We start from the raw sequence: 23,745 nt of genomic DNA on the forward strand, positions 1-23,745 counted from the left end.
ACGGTGTTATTGACATATAGATTTGAGCGATATTTATATGAGTTGGCCAGCGCACGATGTAGCGCCGGACAAAAGATTTCTAGATTTTCAGAGCAAGTTCTCTATTGAGCGAGTTGAAGGCATTTTCTGCATCAATAAGTAGTATGCTGTCAGTTTCTGGTTTCTCAAACTCTTTCCTCAAGCTGTGGAGAGCATATTCGATTCCAAACTTCTAGCCTAAGCAGATTTGGAAATTTTGTCCAGAGGTATCAGGCGACACAAGTTATACGCCGTTAGGTTTTCATGAGGCAGAACATAAGTTGCTATTATATCGGATAGTTTAGCAATTGTTTTCGCGCGCATCTAGACCTGAGTGACCGTGGCTTCTGTGCGTTTTCGGAGTTGATTTTCGAATTGTCTTGGCGTTTAATTGTTCGAATATAGAGGGGTGGTATGGCATTGTGTCTTCAGTTACTTCAGTTATATAGTAAGTGTTCGCAATTTTGGCTTGAGGGTGTTTTTCTTTCAGGATACTAAGGACTGTCTTTCCTTTAATGACTTCGCTTAGGGGAAGTACTCCTTTTGTTTTCTTGTCTGAGAGGCAATCAATGGCAGCAGATATGCTACCTGTACTCATTAGTTTATCGAATTGCTTAACTTCCTCGTTTGATTTGGATTTCTTCTGTTTTGGATGTCTTATTTGGAGAGCTTTCGCTTCAGTGAAAAGTTCGTCTAATAGGCCCTGCTTCCATAAAAATATGCGGCGGCTAAATGTTTCAGAATATGATCCGTTTGTTTCTGATTTAGTTTTGGGGAGCAGCAGATGTGGGAGAATCATTGCTGCTTTCATTGCGACGTTAGAATTTGTGTTTCTTCAACTAATGACAACAGCTGCTGGTTAAGTAATTCTATGAATTGGAAACCGGGCTTGTTCTTGCTTAGAATTATGAAGCGCGGTTTCCAGTTAACGACATTTTTAACGAAATTGCTGACACTAGGTCAAACAACACTAGGTCAAACAACCAAACAAAATTGCTAACACTAGAGGCAATACATATCAGGAAAGAGAAACTGGGCTTGAACACGAGCGATGAGTTTAGGAGCAGGGAGTTAACACTGAAAAATTAGTCCCAAATTTTATTAGTTTTTTTATTTGAAACGTACAGGTGTAAATCGAAATTATGACTCAGAAACTTCCAGACAAATTAATTTAAAAATGTTTAATTAATTTTAGTGGATAAAAGTATTTTAATCTTAATAGTAATTTAGAGGTCAACTGTGATTGGCTAATTTTTTATCATGATAGTTTGGAACCAAATTGTATGTGATTTATTGTAAATAACATTTGTAAATTGATGTTTTATCGTCATTTAGATTAGTTCATTGTAAAAATCCTGACGATGCACATAGTTGCAAAAACGTTTGAAATTTACTTTTCAGCAAAAATTTCTACGACATTTTTACATATGTCGTTTATTTTAATTTCAAGTTCTTGGCCGATAAGTTTCCAGGGGTCGAAGTGGGCTGTAGTGATTTCTGGGGGCAATGGATACGATTGTGTTGCGTTGGGCAGTTTGTTTGTTTCAGTTGTTGATGGTGATGTTTCATTTTGAGTTGTGATGGTGGCTGTGCTAGTTGGTTTATGAGTTGTGATGGGGGCTGTGCTTGTTGGTCTATTGGTGGAGTTGGGCTCTTTTGCAAAGTTCTCGGGTGTGCATTGTATGCAGGAGAACCCATCATTAGACTAATTGTTGTGATAAACTTATTAAATAGATTTCTTTGTTCAAATTTACCGCTTGTGTGTTTTCATATCATATGCGCGCTGGGCTTTCCTCTTCTGGTTATCCTACCAAATCTCGCCGTCCCAGCCGTAGGCGAGTGAAGTATCCCTGGCGTAACTAGACGCAAGAAGGAGTGATCTGGTGAATCGACCTCCAAATCGACGTCAGGTTGTATCACTCCTTTCTTTTTTTTCTCTCTTTTTTTTTCTTTTTTTTTCATCGCCTTTGCCTCAGCAATTTTAAACCCTAAGTGAAAGTATTCATAAATCACCCCAAAGAGCTTCCTTTCTCGCCCCAGTTGTCTGTGTTTCAGGTTGATGCCGCGATTCCAGGCGAGACGCATCCCTGAGTTCTCACAGAAACTAGTTATCGGGACTTCAAGGACCAAATATATCAAACCAGCTCTAGTAAAATCAACAATCCACTCCTACCGCGGCGCAACGCTTCATGATCTGTTTGAAACAGTGTTACAATACAGACCAAAGCGCCTAAATACAGTAACAATAGTTGCTGGATACCATGACAACAGGCTGCATCCACAAGAATTAGAACAGCAGTGGAAAATCTTGATTAACCTCGTCACTAATAAGTTTCAGCCCAAAACACTGATCATCCCCAAAACAATACAGAACTGTAATAGTTCCGAAGTAAAACCGCAAAATTTATATTCATAATCATGTGCTGTTTAATTTGATAAAAAGATTTGTACATCCCCGTACACTCATTGTTTCGCCTAACCTCAACCTAAATCTAACCCCTCAAATGTTCTGCCGTGATGGCATTCATTTCTCGTTCTACGGTAATGACTTTTTTACAAATTTTCTTGCTAATTGAATCTATAAATTCTCTCGCTAACTTGACACCGCCGTCCTTCCTAAAATGGCTACTCAAACACACTGCCTTATTTGCAAAAGCAGCGTGCGAGGCGGAGGTGTTTGGTGCTTCTCATACCCAGGCTACATGCATGTAAAATGCAGCGGCCTAGCCCGCAGCAGTGATCCCTATGACGATTTCAGTTGTCATCGCTGCACCTCCCAATTTCATTCAGCTAACGACAAGCATGAATGCAATCCCCCAACCCTAGCTACAACCACGCTCCCCGAAATGCACCCTCACCCTTCCACTGCCCCACACTCACAAAACTCAGGAGAGTCTTCCACTATAGAACCCAGAACAATACAAGACCCATGGTCAAACCCCTGTCCAGAACTCATAGAAACCACCAGGAAAATATACACCGAAGTGATCCACTGGAAACCGGTCTTTATGATCTTGTCAAAAATAAAGTTGGTTATAACTTTTTGAAACCCTCAATAGAACTTTGAACAGCCTAATAGAAAACAACAAAAATACCTTCGCAATGCACGCAGCAATGATTTTTTCACACTTATTACCGTGCAAAACAAAGTCCGAAATTGATGGATCTTTATCCAAAACAATAGCAAGGCGACTTAAGCAATGACTTAAGGAAAGGCGCTGCAAATGCGCTAGTTGAAAGGAAGTAGAAGAAAAACTTAAGCTGAAGCACAACAGTTCAACAAACTAATTAATACTGGAAAAATATCAAGCGCAATTGCAAAACTAACAGACACATCTAAAGGCGTTCTTTCGCTCGACGAGATTGTCAAAGGTAAGACAGTTGAACAGACTCTCATAGAGAAACACCCACCATCTGAACCATTTAATGAGAACTATATTACACCAGTCTCAAACGAAACAATTCCTTTCCATCCATCGATATTTGATCAGATGAACGGTCAACATATCAAGAAGGCAGCCATGGGAACGCACGGATCGCATGGACCATCTGGCCTCGATGCGAATAAATGGAGACGTATTCTAACACACATCGGGCAACAATCAGTTGAAATTTCGAAAACAATTGCTAAAATTGCCAAAAAATTGGCCACAGAAGAACTAAAACCAGAACTAATGGAACCATATAACGCATGCAGATTAATACCCTTAGATAAGAATCCAGGGGTAAGACCCATAGGCATAGGAAACGTTATGCGTACGATAATAGGGAGAACAATAACTAAATGCCTAAAAAACGAATTCATGTCGCTCGGCTCAAACTACCAACTCTGCCTAGGACAAAAATGTGGCATTGAATAAGCATTGAATAAGCTAAGAGATCAATACAGCAAAACTTCCGCCGACGCTGTTTTACTGATAGATGCCGAAAACGCTTTCAACTCGCTGAACCGAAAGCTGGCATTAAAAAACATCAAAATTACCTGCCCTTCCCTTTTAAGAGCAATTAAGAACTCCTACTCCAACCCATCTAAACTATTCGTTAACAAAAAAAACAACCTACTCTCAAGAAGGGACAACCCAAGGGGATCCACTAGCAATGGCCATGTACGTTCTAGCCATAATACCCCTCATAAAACTTTTATCAGTAGACGAAGTAACCCAAAAATAGTACGCAGACGACGGAAACGCAGTCGGTAAATTAATCAATCTACGAACCGTCCTCGATAAAATTATCACTGGGTAAATTTTTCGGCTACCACGTGAAAGCATCTAAATGCCAACTCAATGTCAAAGATGAAAAACTCGGTGAAGCTCAGAAAATCTTCGCAAATACAGGAATCACTATAAAAGCAGGAGCCCGAGTGCTTGGTTCAGTTATAGGAACAAAATCTGAATGTAAAAAATTCCTCGAATTTCAACAGAAGGAATAAATCAAAATTTTGAAAAAACTAACGAAAATTGCTAAAACCTCCCCTCAAAACGTTTATGCCTGCTATACTAAAGGAGTTCAAGAAAAGCTTTCATTTCTTGCCAGGACAACGCCTAACACTATGGAAAATGTGAAAATATTATCAAAGAACAATTATTACCTAACCTAGTCGGTAAAGACACTTTAAAACCCCAGTTCCGTGAGATATCTTCCTTACCCCTTAAATTGGGCGGACTTAACATCAAGCTGCCGTCCGATCATGAAAGCTACCTAGAATGGTCTAAGGAAACATCCCTGGTACTGGAATCTCAAGATCCTATTACAGCAGCAACACAGCAAGAAAAAATATGTATGAAAATCAAAAAATTGAAAACTGATAGAACAAATCGAAAAAAAAAACAAACCTCATTAAATCCTTAAATGAAACAGATAAATACGCAATCGACCTGGCCTCTGAAAAGGGAGCCTCTAACTGTCTCAATGCGCTACCACTGAGCAGATACAATTCAACCTGAATAAATCAGAGTTCAGAGATGGTATTTACTTAAGGTACGGATGGGAGCCAACCAAAACCCCACTCACATGTGCATGTGGTGCTGATTTTAACTTAACACATGCGCTTCACTGTGCAAAGTGTGGTTACACACACATAACACACAATGAAATCAGAGACACATTCGCCAACCTCATGAACGAGGTTTGCCATGACGTCGAGATTGAGCCGAAACTTCAGCCGTTGCAAGGCGAAAGCTTTGTCAACAATTCAACTACAACTGAAGATGAGGCGCGACTTGACATTAAGGCAAACGGACTCTGGGGTTCACGATTCAGCCGCGCTTTCTTTGATGTGAAAATTTTCAACCCCCATGCCAAAACATCGCGAAAACTGCATAAGGATGCATACAAATACCACAAAACGCTGAAGAACTTCTGCCCGCTAATTTTTGGATGCACCGGTGGCGCTGCTCCAACAGCCACGCGGACGATGCAGCGATTGGCCGAAAAACTACATAAGAACTAAAATAAGCTTCGCGCTCCTGAGGAGCTCTATACTTTGTATAAGGGGGCGCAGATCGCTACGCAAAGTTCAATTTATCGACAACTCCATAAGCGCTATTGTAGAGGAAGGACGGCTAAGATAAATTAACATTATGACGATGCATTTAATGCTGATTTATGAATTCATTGCTGATATATATGCATTTTTATATCGCTGGTATGGCTCTATCCAGCTTGTGCACTTACCGTAACTAAACGGAAGGGCCCCTTTTGTAATTTAGTTTAAATTGAGTAAAATTTGCTGCTCTGTAGCCCGAAACATAAGGCATGGATGTAAGCTTTGCAAACGACACACCTGTGCCAGTCGGTCATGTCTGGAAGTTTGACCTTGAGAGACACGAAAATAAGTAATTCTGGAGTGAAGTTTTAATTTTCAAAATTTCGAATGGAGCCTGTCATGCTCAGTTTTCTCGTACCAACTGAAAACAAAAAGTGAAAAAACAGAACAACCGAATTTACAATTGCGGGAAAATACTCAAGAAAAACAGCAGGAAATTGCTATTCGCAATTTCCAGATATAAAGTAGGACACGAGTAGAGCTGTCTTATCCCGAAATAGGAAGAGAGATAATGTAACAGAATCTGAATCTAAAAAATTCCTCGAATTTCAACAGAAGGAATAAATCAAAATTTTGAAAAAACTAACGAAAATTGCTAAAACCTCCCCTCAAAACGTTTATGCCTGCTATACTAAAGGAGTTCAAGAAAAGCTTTCATTTCTTGCCAGGACAACGCCTAACACTATGGAAAATGTGAAAATATTATCAAAGAACAATTATTACCTAACCTAGTCGGTAAAGACACTTTAAAACCCCAGTTCCGTGAGATATCTTCCTTACCCCTTAAATTGGGCGGACTTAACATCAAGCTGCCGTCCGATCATGAAAGCTACCTAGAATGGTCTAAGGAAACATCCCTGGTACTGGAATCTCAAGATCCTATTACAGCAGCAACACAGCAAGAAAAAATATGTATGAAAATCAAAAAATTGAAAACTGATAGAACAAATCGAAAAAAAAAACAAACCTCATTAACTCCTTAAATGAAACAGATAAATACGCAATCGACCTGGCCTCTGAAAAGGGAGCCTCTAACTGGCTCAATGCTCTACCACTGAGCAGATACAATTCAACCTGAATAAATCAGAGTTCAGAGATGGTATTTACTTAAGGTACGGATGGGAGCCAACCAAAACCCCACTCACATGTGCATGTGGTGCTGATTTTAACTTAACACATGCGCTTCACTGTGCAAAGGGTGGTTACACACACATAACACACAATGAAATCAGAGACACATTCGCCAACCTCATGAACGAGGTTTGCCATGACGTCGAGATTGAGCCGAAACTTCAGCCGTTGCAAGGCGAAAGCTTTGTCAACAATTCAACTACAACTGAAGATGAGGCGCGACTTGACATTAAGGCAAACGGACTCTGGGGTTCACGATTCAGCCGCGCTTTCTTTGATGTGAAAATTTTCAACCCCCATGCCAAAACATCGCGAAAACTGCATAGGGATGCATACAAATACCACAAAACGCTGAAGAACTTCTGCCCGCTAATTTTTGGATGCACCGGTGGCGCTGCTCCAACAGCCACGCGGACGATGCAGCGATTGGCCGAAAAACTACATAAGAACTAAAATAAGCTTCGCGCTCCTGAGGAGCTCTATACTTTGTATAAGGGGGCGCAGATCGCTACGCAAAGTTCAATTTATCGACAACTCCATAAGCGCTATTGTAGAGGAAGGACGGCTAAGATAAATTAACATTATGACGATGCATTTAATGCTGATTTATGAATTCATTGCTGATATATATGCATTTTTATATCGCTGGTATGGCCCTATCCAGCTTGTGCACTTACCGTAACTAAACGGAAGGGCCCCTTTTGTAATTTAGTTTAAATTGAGTAAAATTTGCTGCTCTGTAGCCCGAAACATAAGGCATGGATGTAAGCTTTGCAAACGACACACCTGTGCCAGTCGGTCATGTCTGGAAGTTTGACCTTGAGAGACACGAAAATAAGTAATTCTGGAGTGAAGTTTTAATTTTCAAAATTTCGAATGGAGCCTGTCATGCTCAGTTTTCTCGTACCAACTGAAAACAAAAAGTGAAAAAACAGAACAACCGAATTTACAATTGCGGGAAAATACTCAAGAAAAACAGCAGGAAATTGCTATTCGCAATTTCCAGATATAAAGTAGGACACGAGTAGAGCTGTCTTATCCCGAAATAGGAAGAGAGATAATAAAAAGAAGAGAGAACTATTATTCGGAACAAACTAGAGTGAACCTTCAATGGAAAGGCGGACAGCTTGAGTGTCCCAATGGTTCATACAAAAACTCCAGTTCCAGAGCCAGAATTTACTTCTGTTACCAAAACTGACCAGTATTAAACTTATCTAGTTATATTATCTAATTCTTGAGTTGCTTACCAATTTAATTACTCCTTGTACTCGAGTGCATCAACATGTGAGTCCCTAATTTAATTTTCTCGAGTGTGTTTTATGATTGTTGTGTTGAGATAAGGCGAGTTTTAGGTTGATCCATCTGAAATGGATCAAAGTTCCACTGTCCAATAAAAAGTAACTTGACGGATTGTTCCGACCCTGTTTTTAACGGCGTTCATGTATTTTGGGTATTTTGAGACCTAAGTATGGGAACGTTCTTATTTTCTAGAGTGGGGGATATTTTGGTAGTAGCCTTTAAGCTGTAATGGGTTCTAGTTTCATGTCGCAAGCGAACCGAATTGGCTCCGACCGTTCTTGAGGTAGAAAAACACAAGAGATAGTGTCCCTGACTCTTGAGCCAATGGTTATAGGGCCTATTTTTCTTAAGCCTCATATGTGACTGAAGTAGGCGACTGTTACATAGTGTTTTTATGGCGCTCCTGGGTGTTGTTACGACATCATGACTACGGAGTCGAACCCACTTGACACAGCTCCGGGCTGCATGCCCATTCTAGAGTACCGGTGGTACGGTTCAGCGGGAACGTGTAAACCTTCCGGTTGTACCGTGATAGCTTTTTAAAAAAACTTGAGAAAACTTCCTGGTACGCTCTCCGAACGAGGCCTAGCTATCTGAGTAAAAGGGGGTAACTAGGGAAACAAAAACAAGAAAAAAGTATAGAAAAAGGAACAAAAACCATAAAACGAAAAGACAGTGACTTTGATACCGGATCATTTGGATCAAACCTTTATATTAATTAAATAGTATACCCATACTGTTTTATAAGACCGATCGTTTCGATCAATATAGCAATTTAAACCAGTGACTTCAATAAGGTGCCCGAGTGGGGGGCGTTGTTGAGGGTTTTCAGATAGATTGCAACCAAGCCGGACAACTAGGAGACTTGACTGGAAGAGGTGACCAGTCGAGTGGGAAAGTGGTTCACAAGGATCGAACCGGACCACTAGGAGACTTGACTGGAAAGGGTGACCAGCCGAGTGGGAAAGTGGTTCACAAGGATCGAACCGGACCACTAGGAGACTTGACTGGAAGAGGTGACCAGCCAAGTGGAAAGTGGTGCTGCTGTCAAGTGCAGAACAGAGACAACCAGCACAGGATCACCACAGGAGGACGCACAGGGGTGTTCTCAAGTTGGGCAACGGGTATCGTTAGAATCCACATTACATTATAGGAGATAAGTGCAAAAATTGGATAAGCGGAGTCCCATTGTTTTGAGGAAGTTTTTGCACAAGCAGGCCTGGAAACAGGTCTACGGTTTTCTCTCGAGAGGTTTAGCACCCGGCGCTTAAGGGATTTTTCGGCTTAAGAGGGGGGCTAAAGAGGGGGGAGGTTAGAAGGGGGGCTGGTTAAGTTAGAGGTTAGCGGTTATAAATTGTAAAAAGGGGGGACACATTAGAGTAACTAATTGTTCGGCATCGTCGAGTTAGTTACATTAGATATTTATACGCGTTGGTTATAGGAAGCGGATATCCAAAATTAGAATCAGGTCAAGGTAGGTACCCTGGTCAGATTGGTAGGGGGGAATGGACATAGACAGTTTTTGTGATACCCAATAAGATCGCTAGCAGGGGGGGAGAAAAACGCGTGGCAATCGGGTACCAGACATTTTTTTCGGACAAGATTGACATCAGTCAACCTTGAATTTCAGGAGAATTCAACCGTCTGTTTTTGAAATTTTTTCCAGTTTAAAATTTTACGTTTTGGTGAAAATTTGTTGTTGGTATTTTAACGAACAGGTGATCACAAGATACCTGCGGGGAATTTAGAGTTTCAAATACAGGGGGGTCAGTATTTGGGTTTTGACCAGTAAGATAGTGATTTTGGGAAAATTTTTACTAGAGCTCAAGTGGTGGTAAAAGGTACAGTGGTTCAATAGTCCCTACAACGAAGAAGAAGAGACCCGATATCCAGACACTCAGTGACGAGTCTTGGGACAGTACCGAAGAAGTCTTGGGACATTGCAGTCTGGGGACAGTCTTGGGGCAACACAGTCTTGGGACAGTCTTGGGACAGTGCAACCTTGGGACATTCTTGAACAAGAGCAGTCTTGGTACGAAACAGTCTTGGGACGTTGGTCTTGGGACAGTGGTCTTGGGACATTGGTCTTGGGACATTGGTCTTGGGACATTGGTCTTGGGACATTAGTCTTGGGCCATTGGTCTTGGGACATTGGTCTTGGGACAGTGGTCTTGGGACATTGGTCTTGAGACATTAGTCTTGGGCCATTGGTCTTGGGACATTGGTCTTGGGACAGTGGTCTTGGGACATTGGTCTTGGGACGTTGGTCTTGGGACATTGGTCTTGGGACATTGGTCTTGGGACAGTGGTCTTGGGACATTGGTCTTGGGACATTAGTCTCGGGACAGTGGTCTTGGGACATTAGTCTTGGGCCATTGGTCTTGGGACAATAGTCTTGGGACAATAGTCTTGGGACGTTGGTCTTGGGCCATTGGTCTTGGGACATTAGTCTTAGGACAGTGGTCTTGGGACGTTGGTCTTGGGCCATTGGTCTTGGGCCATTAGTCTTGGGACATTGGTCTTGGGACATTGGTCTTGGGACATTAGTCTTGGGCCATTGGTCTTGGGACAATAGTCTTGGGACAATAGTCTTGGGACGTTGGTCTTGGGCCATTGGTCTTGGGACATTAGTCTTAGGACAGTGGTCTTGGGACATTGGTCTTGAGACATTAGTCTTGGGCCATTGGTCTTGGGACATTGGTCTTGGGACAGTGGTCTTGGGACATTGGTCTTGGGACGTTGGTCTTGGGACATTGGTCTTGGGACATTGGTCTTGGGACAGTGGTCTTGGGACATTGGTCTTGGGACATTAGTCTCGGGACAGTGGTCTTGGGACATTAGTCTTGGGCCATTGGTCTTGGGACAATAGTCTTGGGACAATAGTCTTGGGACGTTGGTCTTGGGCCATTGGTCTTGGGACATTAGTCTTAGGACAGTGGTCTTGGGACGTTGGTCTTGGGCCATTGGTCTTGGGCCATTAGTCTTGGGACACTAGTCTTGGGACGTTGGTCTTGGGACATAAGTCAGGTTGAAGTAACCAATTGTAAAATCGTATTCTCCATCCTATCCTAACATATAAAATTTTCAAGAGCTTAAGAAAAGTTGTTTTTAGCAAATCGTCGATTTCTTTTTATAAAAATTTTTTTTGTCAAAGGGGTTTTAACCTTAGAGTAGAATTTTGTAGATAGTAATACTGTAAATAGTAACAATTGTAAATAATGAGGCGGAGCAGGGTACCGGTAGCTGAAAGAAGATCTACCGAAGCGAAGACAAAGTATAATTCGTCGCTACGTAAGACAACATCAATGGGTCCGAAGGTAACAAAGAAGAACTTTTCAGTTAGTATGGTCAGCACGAGGAGTACCACGGAGAACAAAGCAAGAGAGGGCATGGAAGGGGAACGAGTAGCACCCACCATTGAGATTGATCTAGAGACACCTGATCAAAGTGTGGATGAAGCAGGAAAAAAGACGACAGAGTCAACTCCAATGCCTAATGCGGAAGAACCCAACCCGAATCCCATAGATTTCTCACCGATAGACAACGTGGAAGACACAATAGGCCATACGCCAGAAACAGTGAAGGATGAGTCTCAAAAGAGAACGTCTTTTACGGAAAGATTAGCAATGATGGTTGGAATGAGATCGAAGGACGCAGCAGTGGAGGAGACGAAAGTCGAGAAAAGCAAAACATTCGGAACAGTATCCACAAGAACAACAGAGACCGAGCAGAACGAGGGTCAGAGAAAATCGGGACCAGTGACCAACTACAGGACAACAACGGACCATGGAACGACAACTCTTGAGTTAAGCGACTTGATGGCGAAGCTAGATCAGATAGATGAGAAACTGAAGCACAGCGAAGAGGATAGAAATGTGATAAGGAATGAAATGAGACACAACAAACATGAGTACTTGGACAACTATTTCCATCTAGCGAGAGCGACGGAGGAAAAGCTTCAGAAGATGTCTGACAAAGTAGAAACCACTGATGAAGAGCGAGAGAAGAACATCAGAAAAGACATGCAAGAAATGAAGCAGCGATATGACACAGTGAATTGCCAGTTAGGGAGTTTGGAAACGAGAATGGATACGATGAGTAGGGAACAGGCTGAGAGCTCAAGTGCAATACAGACAAAGCTAGACGCTATTCTTAGGAATTCAACACAACAAGACAGGCCAGCTGCAGAGAGGACACAAGGTAATAGAGTGGACTTCGTGGAGCCTCAAAGGAACAAACGACAGTCAACACCACCGTTACCAGCAACCCGGGAGGCCGCGATTACGGCACCGGTGGGGGCCAGGGCCATTATAAAGAATGGAACAGTGAACACAACCAGTGGTCCAGGGGACTCCACGACTCACAACAACGTGGGACCGGATGCCATGAATTGGGCAAGCACCTGGGAAATGATGAACAGGACGCTAGAAGCCTTCGCCACGAGGAACACCGACTCGAGTGACAGAGGAGGCAACAAATCCAGGAAAACCTTCAAGAAACCGAAGGAGTTCAAAGATGATTCAGATGGATGCATTGACACTTGGGTAGAAGTCATGAGGCTGCACTTAGAACAGGACAACTTGAACGATGAGAGGCAGGCATGCACAGCGATGCTGAGCAATCTGGAAGGAACGGCATTGAAATGAGTGGTTGCGAAGAAAGAAGAGGAACGCGACACAGCGGACAAAATCTTTGAAATACTGTTAAACAAGTTCGGCTCAGGCATGAAGGGTCATCAAGCGATGATGCGATTTGAAAAGAGGAGACAAAGGGACGATGAATCGATAGACAGGTTCCTAGATGATCTTGAGAGCTTGAGAAGAAGGAGTGACCCGGAAGAATCTACCAATCGAAGGAACTTCAGTATCGCCTCAAAGTTCATTGATGGGGTAAAGAGTGATGACTTGAGAACGATGTTAGCAACGTACTACACATTGTCGAAAGACAGTGCACCAACTCCAGAAGAGATGAGGCAGAAGTCAAGAGAGTACATGCTGATGAAACCCAAGAAATACTCGTACTCAGACATCAGGAACACACAAGGGGGAAGTCAGCCACAGAGGTCGTCATGGTACAAGCGCAGAGATGACATGGACAAACGCAGGTCATGTGCTAACTGCGGGTCGGCGGATCATCATGTGGCGGATTGCACGACATACAAACAGGGCATGAAAAGTTTGGGAGATGCACCCGATGAGGAAGAGATGAGCCAGATGGAGGAACACGAGTTCTATAGTGGCTTGATCATCAAAATAGGTGCAAGATGCTTCTTCTGCAACCAAGAGGGGAACTTCAGGCTGGACTGTCCGTTGTTTTGGGAAGCGGTCAAGAATCAGAGCCATCCAAAATACAAGTTGGCGCTAGCAGCAGTGCAGAACCAGAGAAACAGACAAGGTGAATTTGAGACGAAAAATATAGAAAGACCAAATGCGGAGCTACCAACGAAAACCGTGAAAGCTGTAACACAATGTTATAGCGCAGTAGAGGCCACGGCGAAGAACGACCTAGCAATAGATTATGAGAAGGCGGCAGCGGAGGCCATCAACAAAGTGAAACAAGACCTGGCAGCGAAAGAAATAGAACAACGGTTGAAGCAAGAGATCAAAAGACAGAGAATGAACGAAGCATTAAGTGGCGCACAAACAAAACCAGAAGCTGCTGAAGAGTCGACAAAGAATGGAAACTGCAACACTGTAAAAATGGTTAGAGGAAAGCCATCTGGCATAACAAAGATTGGGGCAAGAATAATGTCAATAATCACTGTGGGCGGCCACGAAGTAACGAGAAACTTAAGCGAACCAAGTGACATGACAATAATGCACATTGATGTGTACGCAGATTACTTGAGTTGTATAAGCCCCCAAACGACTTCTAGAGCGTTGAGAGCACTTCTCACGAGAGGGGGTAGCAAGTCGGTACGTGTTGATAACAGGTACACAGAAGCTTATGGTCCACATGAAGTGATGCTAAATATAGATGGAATCAACATCTATACCAAAACAAGGATAACATGTGATGAAGACCTAATTGGGCAAATCTACGTGGGAAGAGAAGAGTTGAAAGTGAGATCGATCGGACACTGTGCCATGCTTGAAGAAGATGCGATGAACATCGGGACAGAGGCAGATGTGACAGGACACGTGTTAGACATAAGTGGCAAAAAGACTCAGTTACGTGGGTTACTCGATACGGGAGCAGTCTTGAGTGTCATACCAATCGAAACTTGGGAACGAATGGGCTTCAACAAAGATGATTTGATAGATTCTAGAATACGGTTGTCAGCTGCAAACAAAGGGGCCCTGCGGGTGTTGGGCAGAACGCCGATAATAGCCCTCAATCTGGGGGAACGTAACCTGTGGATGAGCTTTCTTGTGGTAGAAAACCTAGAAGAGTCTGACCAATTTATTTTAGGCAGAGACTTCATCAGGAACTTTGATGCAGCGATAGATCTAAACAACGCAAGGTTCAGGATACGGAACCCGAATAGGAGGTACGCAATCAAACCGGTAAATTTAATAATGGCAAATGAAACCAAAGCACCGGTATTCTTGAGTAGGAGGGCGAGGCTAAAGGCGAACGAGGCGGCGATTGTAAGCTTACGAATGAAAAATTACAATGAACTAAGTGACAACAAGCAGGTATGCGTAGTCCCAAACCCAAATAGTCAAAGTGCTGCTGTTTAAGGAAGATCCTTCTCGATTACGAAGAGCGGCCTCTGCGTGAGTGTCTTGTTGAATACCCTTGACATGCCAATCACGATACAGAGGGGGAGGAAACTGGGATATGCTTTACCTGTTAAAAATCGATATGAAATGACTGAAAACCATAAACAAAATGAAGTTGTTGATTGTCCCAATCATAGGGACAAAATTTGTATCTTGAGACGATTGAATAAAATAAAAGATTCATCAGGTCTTGTGAAGTCACTTAAATCAGAGACGGACGATGGACTATCGAGCTGTTCGAATTTCCCGGAACGGCCCACATTACACGAAATACAGGGTGATAAACCGGTTCTACCGGATATTGAACACTTAAGAGGAAAGTTCACGGACAAACAGCTCGAAGCCATCAAGGACGTATTAGAACGGAACGAAGAAGTTTTTTCAAGACATAAGGCAGACATCGGGTGTTGCAATTTTGTTGAGCATGAAATTGAACTTGAGGAAAACGCAATACCGCACAGGGAGGGGGCGAAGCGCATGACCCCACACAAATCGGATGCGCGTAGAAAGGAGATTGAAACGCTACTAGAGTATGACATGATATAACCATCCAAATCACCGTGGGCGTGTGGAGTAGTGATGGCCAAAAAGAAAGGCGACCAGTTGAGGTTTTGTTGTGACTTTCGATACCTGAACTCCGTCACGGTGAAGGATGCCTATCCCATACCTAGGATTGATGAGAGCCTCTCGAAGTTAGGTGATGCAAAAATTTTTTTTATGACTCTTGATTTAGGCTCGGCTTTTTGGCAGGTACCACTCAGGAAGCAGGACAGGGACAAGACAGGGTTTGCCTGCGAGTTGGGTCTGTTTCAATGGAAACGGATGCCGTTTGGACTTTGCAATGCCACAGCCACGTTTCAGCGGTTGATGGCACACGCGCTGATAGGCGTGACAAAGAAGTATGGCAATCTGGTAATGTGCTATGTGGATGACGTGGTAATACCGACACCCACACTAGAGGACCACATTGAAAGACTTGACGAAGTATTTGCGTGTATGAAGAGGTCGGGGCTGAAGTGCAAACCATCAAAGTGTGAAATACTCAAGGACTCGATAAAATACTTGGGGAGGATGGTGGACAAACACGGCATCAGACCAGATCCAGACGCAGTAAAGGCAGTTCTAACTTGGAAATCGCCGAAAACGAAACACCAATTGATGAGCTTTCTGGGTGTTGCAAATTACTATAGGGAATTCGTCAAAGGCTACGCAGACAAGGTCTATCCGATGCAACAGTTAATGAGGCACAAGGGCAAGAAGTTCACGTGGAATAACCCAGCAGAAGAGTCATTCCAGAGAATAAAGAAAGAGTTGTGCGAGGCACCAGTACTAGGGATGCCAACAGAGAAGGGGATGTACGTACTGGATACGGACGCATCGGTAGTAGCGATATCGGGAATTCTCCACCAAGAACAAGAGTGGAATGGGAAGACAGTCTTGAGACCAATAGCGTACGGGAGCAAAATCCTAAGTGACACGGAAATGAAGTACGGAGCACCGAAAGCAGAGATGTTCGCGGTGGTTACCTTTGTCGAGAAATATAGGGCATACCTAGGCAGTGAGCCATTCAAGTTGCGAGTCGACAACCGGGCACTGAGCTGGCTGAAGACGTACTCAATGGACCAAAGTTACATTGGGAGGTGGATAGTTCGCCTGGACGGATACAATATGATAATTGAGCACAGAACACGAGACAAACATCAAAATGCTGACAGCTTGAGCAAGAAGACGGAGTTCAACGAGAGACAAGAACAGAGGGAGGCAGATAGACCTGAAGTCAAAGATGGCTTCTCCTTCATGGACAAGGAAACGTATGACAGTCTTCCTCTCACGAGATGGTTGGACAAATCAGGCAAACCAATAGAAGATCACCCCGAGTTACCAAAGGAAACTACGAGAAAAACAATCTTGAGAAAGAACCGAGGGATGCCGATAGGAATAATGCTCAAGTCAAAGATCGTGAGGGAGACGCTCAAAGCAAAAGGCTACGATCTCAACCAGGTAGAGATAGGGGAAGCACAAATAGACGAGGACTTAAAGGGGTTACTCGAGAGACTAGCAGATGATAGGCCCGTGATTCAAGAAAACGGTAAAGAGGAACCTGAGGTCACAATACTGCGAAAGAGCGGGACAGCCAGTGATAGAAATACCTCGAAGGTGACTAACCTTGATGGGAAGGAAGTGGTGCAGTCACTGGTTGAAAAGATCCCAGCTGAATTACTTGAACAGACTAGAGTCAGGAGAAAGAGAGTGGAATTTAAGGAAAAAGCTGAATACCTGGGACCAGGTCAAGAGTCCGGGGAGCGGTCCACGTCCACAGAAGAAGAAAACACAGAAGAAGAAAACACTGAAGGAGAAAATTTGTCCGGGGAGTGTGAAATGTGGGATGAGGACTCGGAAGCGAGCAGTGACGATCAAGATAGTCTCTGCATGATACTAGCAGAAGAAAAGATTAGACACCACGAGAGAGAACTACAAACAGATCCGGCCTCAGGAACCTTCAACATGGACGTGCAGGAGATACGAGGTGGTGAAGAACTTGAAAGGATTGCAGTTTCGAGGAAGCCGTTCAGGGAGCTATCATGCAATTCAATTGTGAGAACAAATTTGGTGCCAGAAGACGACATGAAGGTGGTAAGGAGGATAGTGTGCGTGAAGCTGAATGACGACGTCCACAACCCTGGGGAGATGAATGGGCAGATCATGGCGCTGAAGGAACATGTCAAAGCGAGATATAGGCTGTCGGACCTGATAAGAGCCCAGAAGAATGACAAGATGACAAGCAATCTCTCCAAATGGATCCGAACGGGGTCCAAGGAGAAAGGGGAGCTTGAAGAAGACAGCTACAAGATCCTGAGCCAGTTCTATAAAGAGAGGAAAGAGTTACTCTATCACACGGCTGATGGGGTTGTAGCATGCAAGAGAAAAGAAGAAGACAAGATACTACACAAGCACAACCTCATCATACTACCACAATTATATCAGACAGAGGTGCTGTTCAGATCACATGATCAAATGGGTCACCAGGGGATAGACAAAGTGCAACAAAGAATACTTCACAGGTTCGATTGGCCGGGATTGAGGAAAGCCTGTGAGAGGTGGGTGAATGCATGCCTGGCATGCTTGCAAGTGAAAGATCCAAGGAAGATGAAATTCCCACTCAAGTCGGTGGAAAGCTCGGAATTTAATGAAGTGGTGCAGATAGACCATCAGAAGATCTGTATGACGGAGTCGGGGTATAACCAGATACTGGTTATAATTGATCACTTCACAAAACTGGCAGAAGCGGTGCCGTGCCAAACAGCTTCAGCAGAGGAGACTTGTGACCACTTGATAACTCATTGGATATCAAGGTATGGTTGTCCAATGACTTTTCAGTCAGACAACGGCAAAGCCTTTGTGGGGGACTTGACTAAGGAATTAATGAAGAGGTCACACATAGCTCAAGCACACTCGACGACTTGCCATCCTCAGACCAACGGGCTGGTAGAAAGACAGAATAGAACGTTGGTGAACATGCTGAGGGTATACTGCTCTAGATACATGACGGACTGGGATAAGTATCTGCCTCAAGTCGTAGGGGCATACAACAGTACTCAACACTCAACGACGGGAATCAGTCCATTCATGATGTTGACAGGCAAAGAGAGAGCGATGCCCCTGACGTTCTTTTACCCGGAGTATGAAGGAAAGAGGACGTCGCCTCAAGCTTACGTGAAAGAGGCGATCAGGAGACAGCAGGAAATAAACGAGCTATGCAGGAGGAACACTGCGCAGCCACAAATGAGACAGCGCAAGAAATATGATGAAAAAATTTTACAGGCGAAGCCATATGAAGTGGGCCAGTATGTGTGGGTTTTCCAGAATGTGATACCGCCCAAGGGGACGAAGAAACTACTCAAGAAATGGAGAGGACCGTTCATGATAACGGAAGTGCACCAGCAAGGACGGTTTTACCGCTTGAGTACGAGGTGTGCAGCGCATTATGAAAACTTGAAACCTCATGTCCCATCCCCAGAGGACTGGTGTATACCAAAGGACATGGAGGGACTAGAGTACCTACTGGTGGAACCAGCATGTGAAGTGAATGAAAAAGGCACCAGAGATAATAATGATGGAAATGAGAACTTGAGTCTGGATGACAATGAAAAAATAGACGCGGACTCTGAAGCGGAGTCTTTCGTGGAAGAAGATTGGAACGATCCGGAGCAAGGTGAGGTGCCGAAGTGGACAGAACCAGACTTGTCAATACCAGCGGGGACGAGGAGTGGCAATCGCAGACGCACAGGCATGAGGTACAACAGGTACGGGGACGATTTCCTGATCGACAAGATACAGCCCGATAACCTAAGCAAAGAACTAATAAGTGTGGGCGAGCTGGCGGCAGATGGTGAATGGCAGATCATCGACGATAATGAACACTACCCACAGGAAGACTACTCGACGCCGGAGCGGTTGACGGATTTAGAACAGAGCGAGATAGAGAGGAGTGAGAATACGAACCTGAGGGTATTAGAATGGATGCGCGATGTCAAGAACGGAAGCGAGGAAGGACAGAGCATACAGCAAGTTGACATATCAGCGGGGAAGTACATGGAAACGGAGGATCCTTTTTTCGGCTGGACGGCAACAGACAGCCCGCTCGACATTCCGCCGGATAATTTAGACCCATCATCATCGACGGGGACGTCGATAAATATTTTTGTCCGGGGAGTGGGGGTAGGACTTACCCACACCAAAAATTTGATGATAAAGAAGCTCAGAGAAGTGAGAGAAAAGTGCGGACTGGAACTGGAAGGGGAAGAGGCCGAGCCTACCATAGGACGGAATTTCAAAACGAAGTTTGAAATACCAAACGAATACTCAGAAAATATCCTGATAACGGATAGTGACTTCATTCTGTCAGACAGGACTAGCGCAATCTGTATCACGGCGGACATGAGTTTCAAATCAAGACTGGAAGCTGACTTCAAGAGAGAGTACCAGAACGTGGAGTTTCTGTTTAGACAGAGACCGGGACTGGGAGGAATGGTCGCGCTTCCACCATCAGTAGCACAAGTCCCGGGCAAATACCTGTGCTTCCTAGTGATGAGGGTCAATGACAGGAACACGATCGATCCTGAACACGTGATGTTGGCACTAACGAGACTACGAGACTTCATGATTGAAAGAGGGATAACAGAGGTCTCAATGCCGGTGTATGACCCAAACAGGGGGAAGATGAGCCCAAGGGAATTGTACGCTATCCTACACGTGGTCTTCACAGAAACTGAGATAATGGTGCATCTTCACAAGAAATACTACTTGAGCATCGCCTGAGTCGGGTACGCGGGGGTCTCGAGTTGGGCATGAGGGAAGAATCTCGAGTTAGGTGTGGGGGTACAAAACAGGTAAGGAATTTTAGAGCTGATTGGCATGACAATTAACATTTTAAATGATTGATGGTGCTAAATCATAAAATGAATCTGCATGTTTTTAGAAGATTTCCAATTGAACTATTTTAGTAAGACGGAAAGGAAAGGGTTTTAAACATAGTAGTGAAGGGGGGTTTTTAGGGTAGGAACACAGCCTGTTAGTCTAAAAATGGGGTGTTATTTTCAGATTGATTTGGTAGAGTCAAATTGACTACTCAACTGTATTCAATTGAAGAAAGAGAACACAAGTTGAACGACACCTCAAGAAGTAAACTCAAGTTGCTCAGGTAAACTCAAGTTGCTCAGGTAAACTCAAGTTGCTAATACTCAAGTTGCTCAGGTAAAACGCAAGTTGCTAATACTCAAGATCACTTGGAAATTACGGAAATGGCAGATCGATTCTGGAAGTCCATGCCATCGGCTTTGTCGAATTGTACAGATGTCTAAGGGACCTGGATTATACTCAAGTGGATGAGAGAATGGCAGTGATGTTGAATGCCATCCTCCAGTTGGAGGATGAGGGCGAGTGCCGAGAGTCTGCGACAGAAGCAGTTTTGATGGAGGGCTACACCACCGATGGAATATCTAATCAAGAGCAAACCAGGTGGCTGTCTTGGAACGTGGATGGAGCAAAAAGGGGGTTCGATTTGGCGAGGAACCCTGGCTTGAGCAATAATACTGAGTATGGTGCAGGGGAATTCCCACTGCCGATCAGACCATCAGTCAGATCCACGGGCCAGAGCACGAGCAAGACATCATTGATGTCTCGAGCACAGCAGACGGGGGAAGCGTATCCGGACGTCAGTATCATGAAGAGAGAGCTTGAGAGGACTCAGCGGGAGAGGAACAAGGCGAACCTCGACCGGGATCAAGCGGTGCTCGAGAGAGATCAGGCAAAAGTTGAGAGGGATCAAGCGCGGAGGGAACTGGACATGATGAGAGCTGAACAGCTACAGGCAGAAAGGGTGCGAGAGAATGCCGCGAATTGCGAGCAGCTGAAGTCAGAGCTTGAAAGGATCCAGCAACGACAACGCGAGCTCGACATGCAGAAAGGGGCTAGGCGCAAAGAACGGGTGGTGACCGGCTCAAGACCAGAGTCACGTATGGAGGTGGATGAAGCTCCTAGGTCGAAGGGACGATTCAACCTCGATCGCGCTGCTCAAGAACATATGAACGAAGGGTTGGAGGTGTGGATACCGTCTGAATCAGCGTCCTCCCTGCGTGGTCTGGAGACACAAGTAATACGCCCGTTGATGGACGTCGCGCTGCCTGGATATATGTCAAGTTCGACCCCGGGTAGTAGTCAGGTGAGTGGTAGCTCGTCACGACTGAAAGAGTTGCACGAGCGGCTACAACTAAGAAATCGCGAGAGTCCAGCAAGAGTGGACTTACCCTCGACGTGGGGGGAGCAACCTGTCAGGAGTGTGGTAATCTCGAGTTACAAAAAGAATACGGAAGGTAGATACCACAGGCACAATCGGATGGACTGGAGCACGGCGCAGAGAGACAGGAGAGATTGCTTCCATGACGCAGCTTGGGTGGAATGCCACACGCAGCCACGTGTGCCTGAGGGGGCGGTCCACCTAATCATAGGGGACAGCTTGTTGCGGGTGCTGACCCGGATCCAGTCCCATTGGCAAACGGGGATCTTGAGCTTCGCTGGAGCCGCGACGCCGCAAATGCTAGCGACACTTGAGATGCTAGGTATGGCATGAGTATACACGGTGACTCTGATGATCGGGACGAATGACGTGTCCAGGGGGGAAGCAAGGAAGGTGGCGAGGCTGCACGACAAGATGAGCTGCATTCTTGAGGAATTGCGGATTCAAATGGATCCGGCTATTCTTACGGTGTGCACCATCCCTTACAACATGAAAGCGGACCAGCATGCAATGGAGATGAACACAAAAGTGCGAAACCTGAACGAAATAATCAGGCAGATAAACCGAAGAAGTGTCCTCCCCGTTGGGTTGTTGGACGTGGCCGAGCAAATGGAGCTATCTGCTTTCCCTGACGATGCATCCTCGGATGGGATTCACTTTGATAGGCCCAGAGGGGTGGAGTGGTTGAATGACGTCTTCCAAAGGCACATAAGCGCGTTGGAGGCAGAGTTGCTAGAGACGGCACAGGTCACATTCGAACCACTCCCAAATCCACCTCTCTTCAACTCGAGGGCTTTGTCCAGTCGCTTGGGTGCGATGGCCGATTCTAGAGACAGTTCGAGGAACAGCCGAACCAAGTTGCCGGGCGCCGCGCCCATGGAGGCTACTGAGGCGACGTCATCAACTCCCCAGGGATCGATAATATCCTCAGTGGTGGTGGCGGAGAAGAAGAAGCCGGAGAGATCAGCGGAGACCAGCAGGTTGAAATATGTGGAGAAGGTCAAGGAGCTGGACTTGGAAGACCTGGAGTGCAGGCTAGAGTTAGCGAAAGCTTTGGGTCTTGAGCAGGTGTCGCACGAGGACTTGGGTAGACTCCAGTGCGTGGACTGGCTGAAGGCTCACGAGACACACTTCTCGAGAGCCAAAATGACGGAGACGGCGGATCTGACTGGGATTCCCACAAAATCGGTGATGGGACCTATTAACTATAGACCTCTCAAGTCATTAGGGAGTCCGGGATTCGTGGTGGAGCCTCCCAAACACCAAACCAGCATTGCCAGGATTAGGGTGGCCACTCCAGCACAGTTGAGGGTGGTGGACAAGCTGATGGATCCGCGAGAGATGGAATTACCAGACGCCGCGTATGAAGGTACGAAACTAGCCAACGACCCCAGATACGGGAAACCCTGCGGGAATACGCAGCTGGCCAAAACCTTAGCTGCTTATGACAGGGCAGACCCAGCCGCAGCGAGGGTGGTCATCGTGGCGGGATCGGACTTCGAGGGGACGTCTCCCAAATTGTTTTGGCCGGAAACTCTGATATATTCATTGCCAGGAGCGGAGCTAAACCAGATGTTAACCCTGGTGGTGGCCGTGAAATCAGAGATGCCTTGCGAGCCTGAGCTACTGCTGTTTGCAGGGATGAACGATCACTTGCATGCGACGGGGTTTCTTGAGCAGCTCAAGGGTGATGAACCTACGCCGAAGAAGATCTGGGAAGCCATCCAGACATTATTTGCAGCCATGAATGAAGTACAAGAGAACGTTGCCTCACGATTTGGCTCCAAGACAAAAGTGGCGTTCACGACGTCCCCCGGGTACGCGAGCATGCCTCCCGGTCTGCGATCTTGATCTTGATAGCAGAAGGGAACGGATGGCGTATTCTGATGGCAGCTCCCAATCGGGAACTGGAACCTACGAACTTGAGACTTCGCAGGTCAGAACTCGCGGCGGCGTGGGCGGACGTGTCCCACGCGTTGAGGGGCTTTCACGAGTTGCCCGACATCCTCATCGTATTGGACGAGGTCCTCTTGCTGGAGATATCTAACTTCGCTAGGCAACTCAAGCTCAGTCCGATTCTAGGGGACGATCATCCAGTGGTGACTCACCTGACGGCCAGTCTATGGTTTCGAAACATGGAGGTGACCATCACAAGCTCCACCAGTAAATCTAGAGGGCCGAGCAACGAGAGGAAGAACGTGGCCGCATCGGAGAAGCAGCTGGAGTCG

The 23,745-nt window shown here is 45.2% G+C and overlaps 1 protein-coding gene across 1 annotated transcript in view; it reads left to right on the forward strand.

The window, feature by feature from the left end:
• Positions 1 to 1,725: 1,725 nt before the first annotated feature.
• LOC134847972 (peroxisomal targeting signal 1 receptor-like) overlaps positions 1,726 to 23,745 on the forward strand; it is a 199,633-nt gene continuing 177,613 nt past the window's right edge. The window contains exon 1 of the mRNA XM_063865284.1: positions 1,726 to 1,750. The gene's annotated coding sequence lies outside the window, so the exon portion shown is untranslated. The remainder of the gene's footprint in view (positions 1,751 to 23,745) is intronic.

Source organism: Symsagittifera roscoffensis, chromosome 6, assembly GCF_963678635.1.
Source record: "Symsagittifera roscoffensis chromosome 6, txSymRosc1.1, whole genome shotgun sequence".
Taxonomy (NCBI): Eukaryota; Metazoa; Xenacoelomorpha; order Acoela; family Convolutidae; genus Symsagittifera; species Symsagittifera roscoffensis.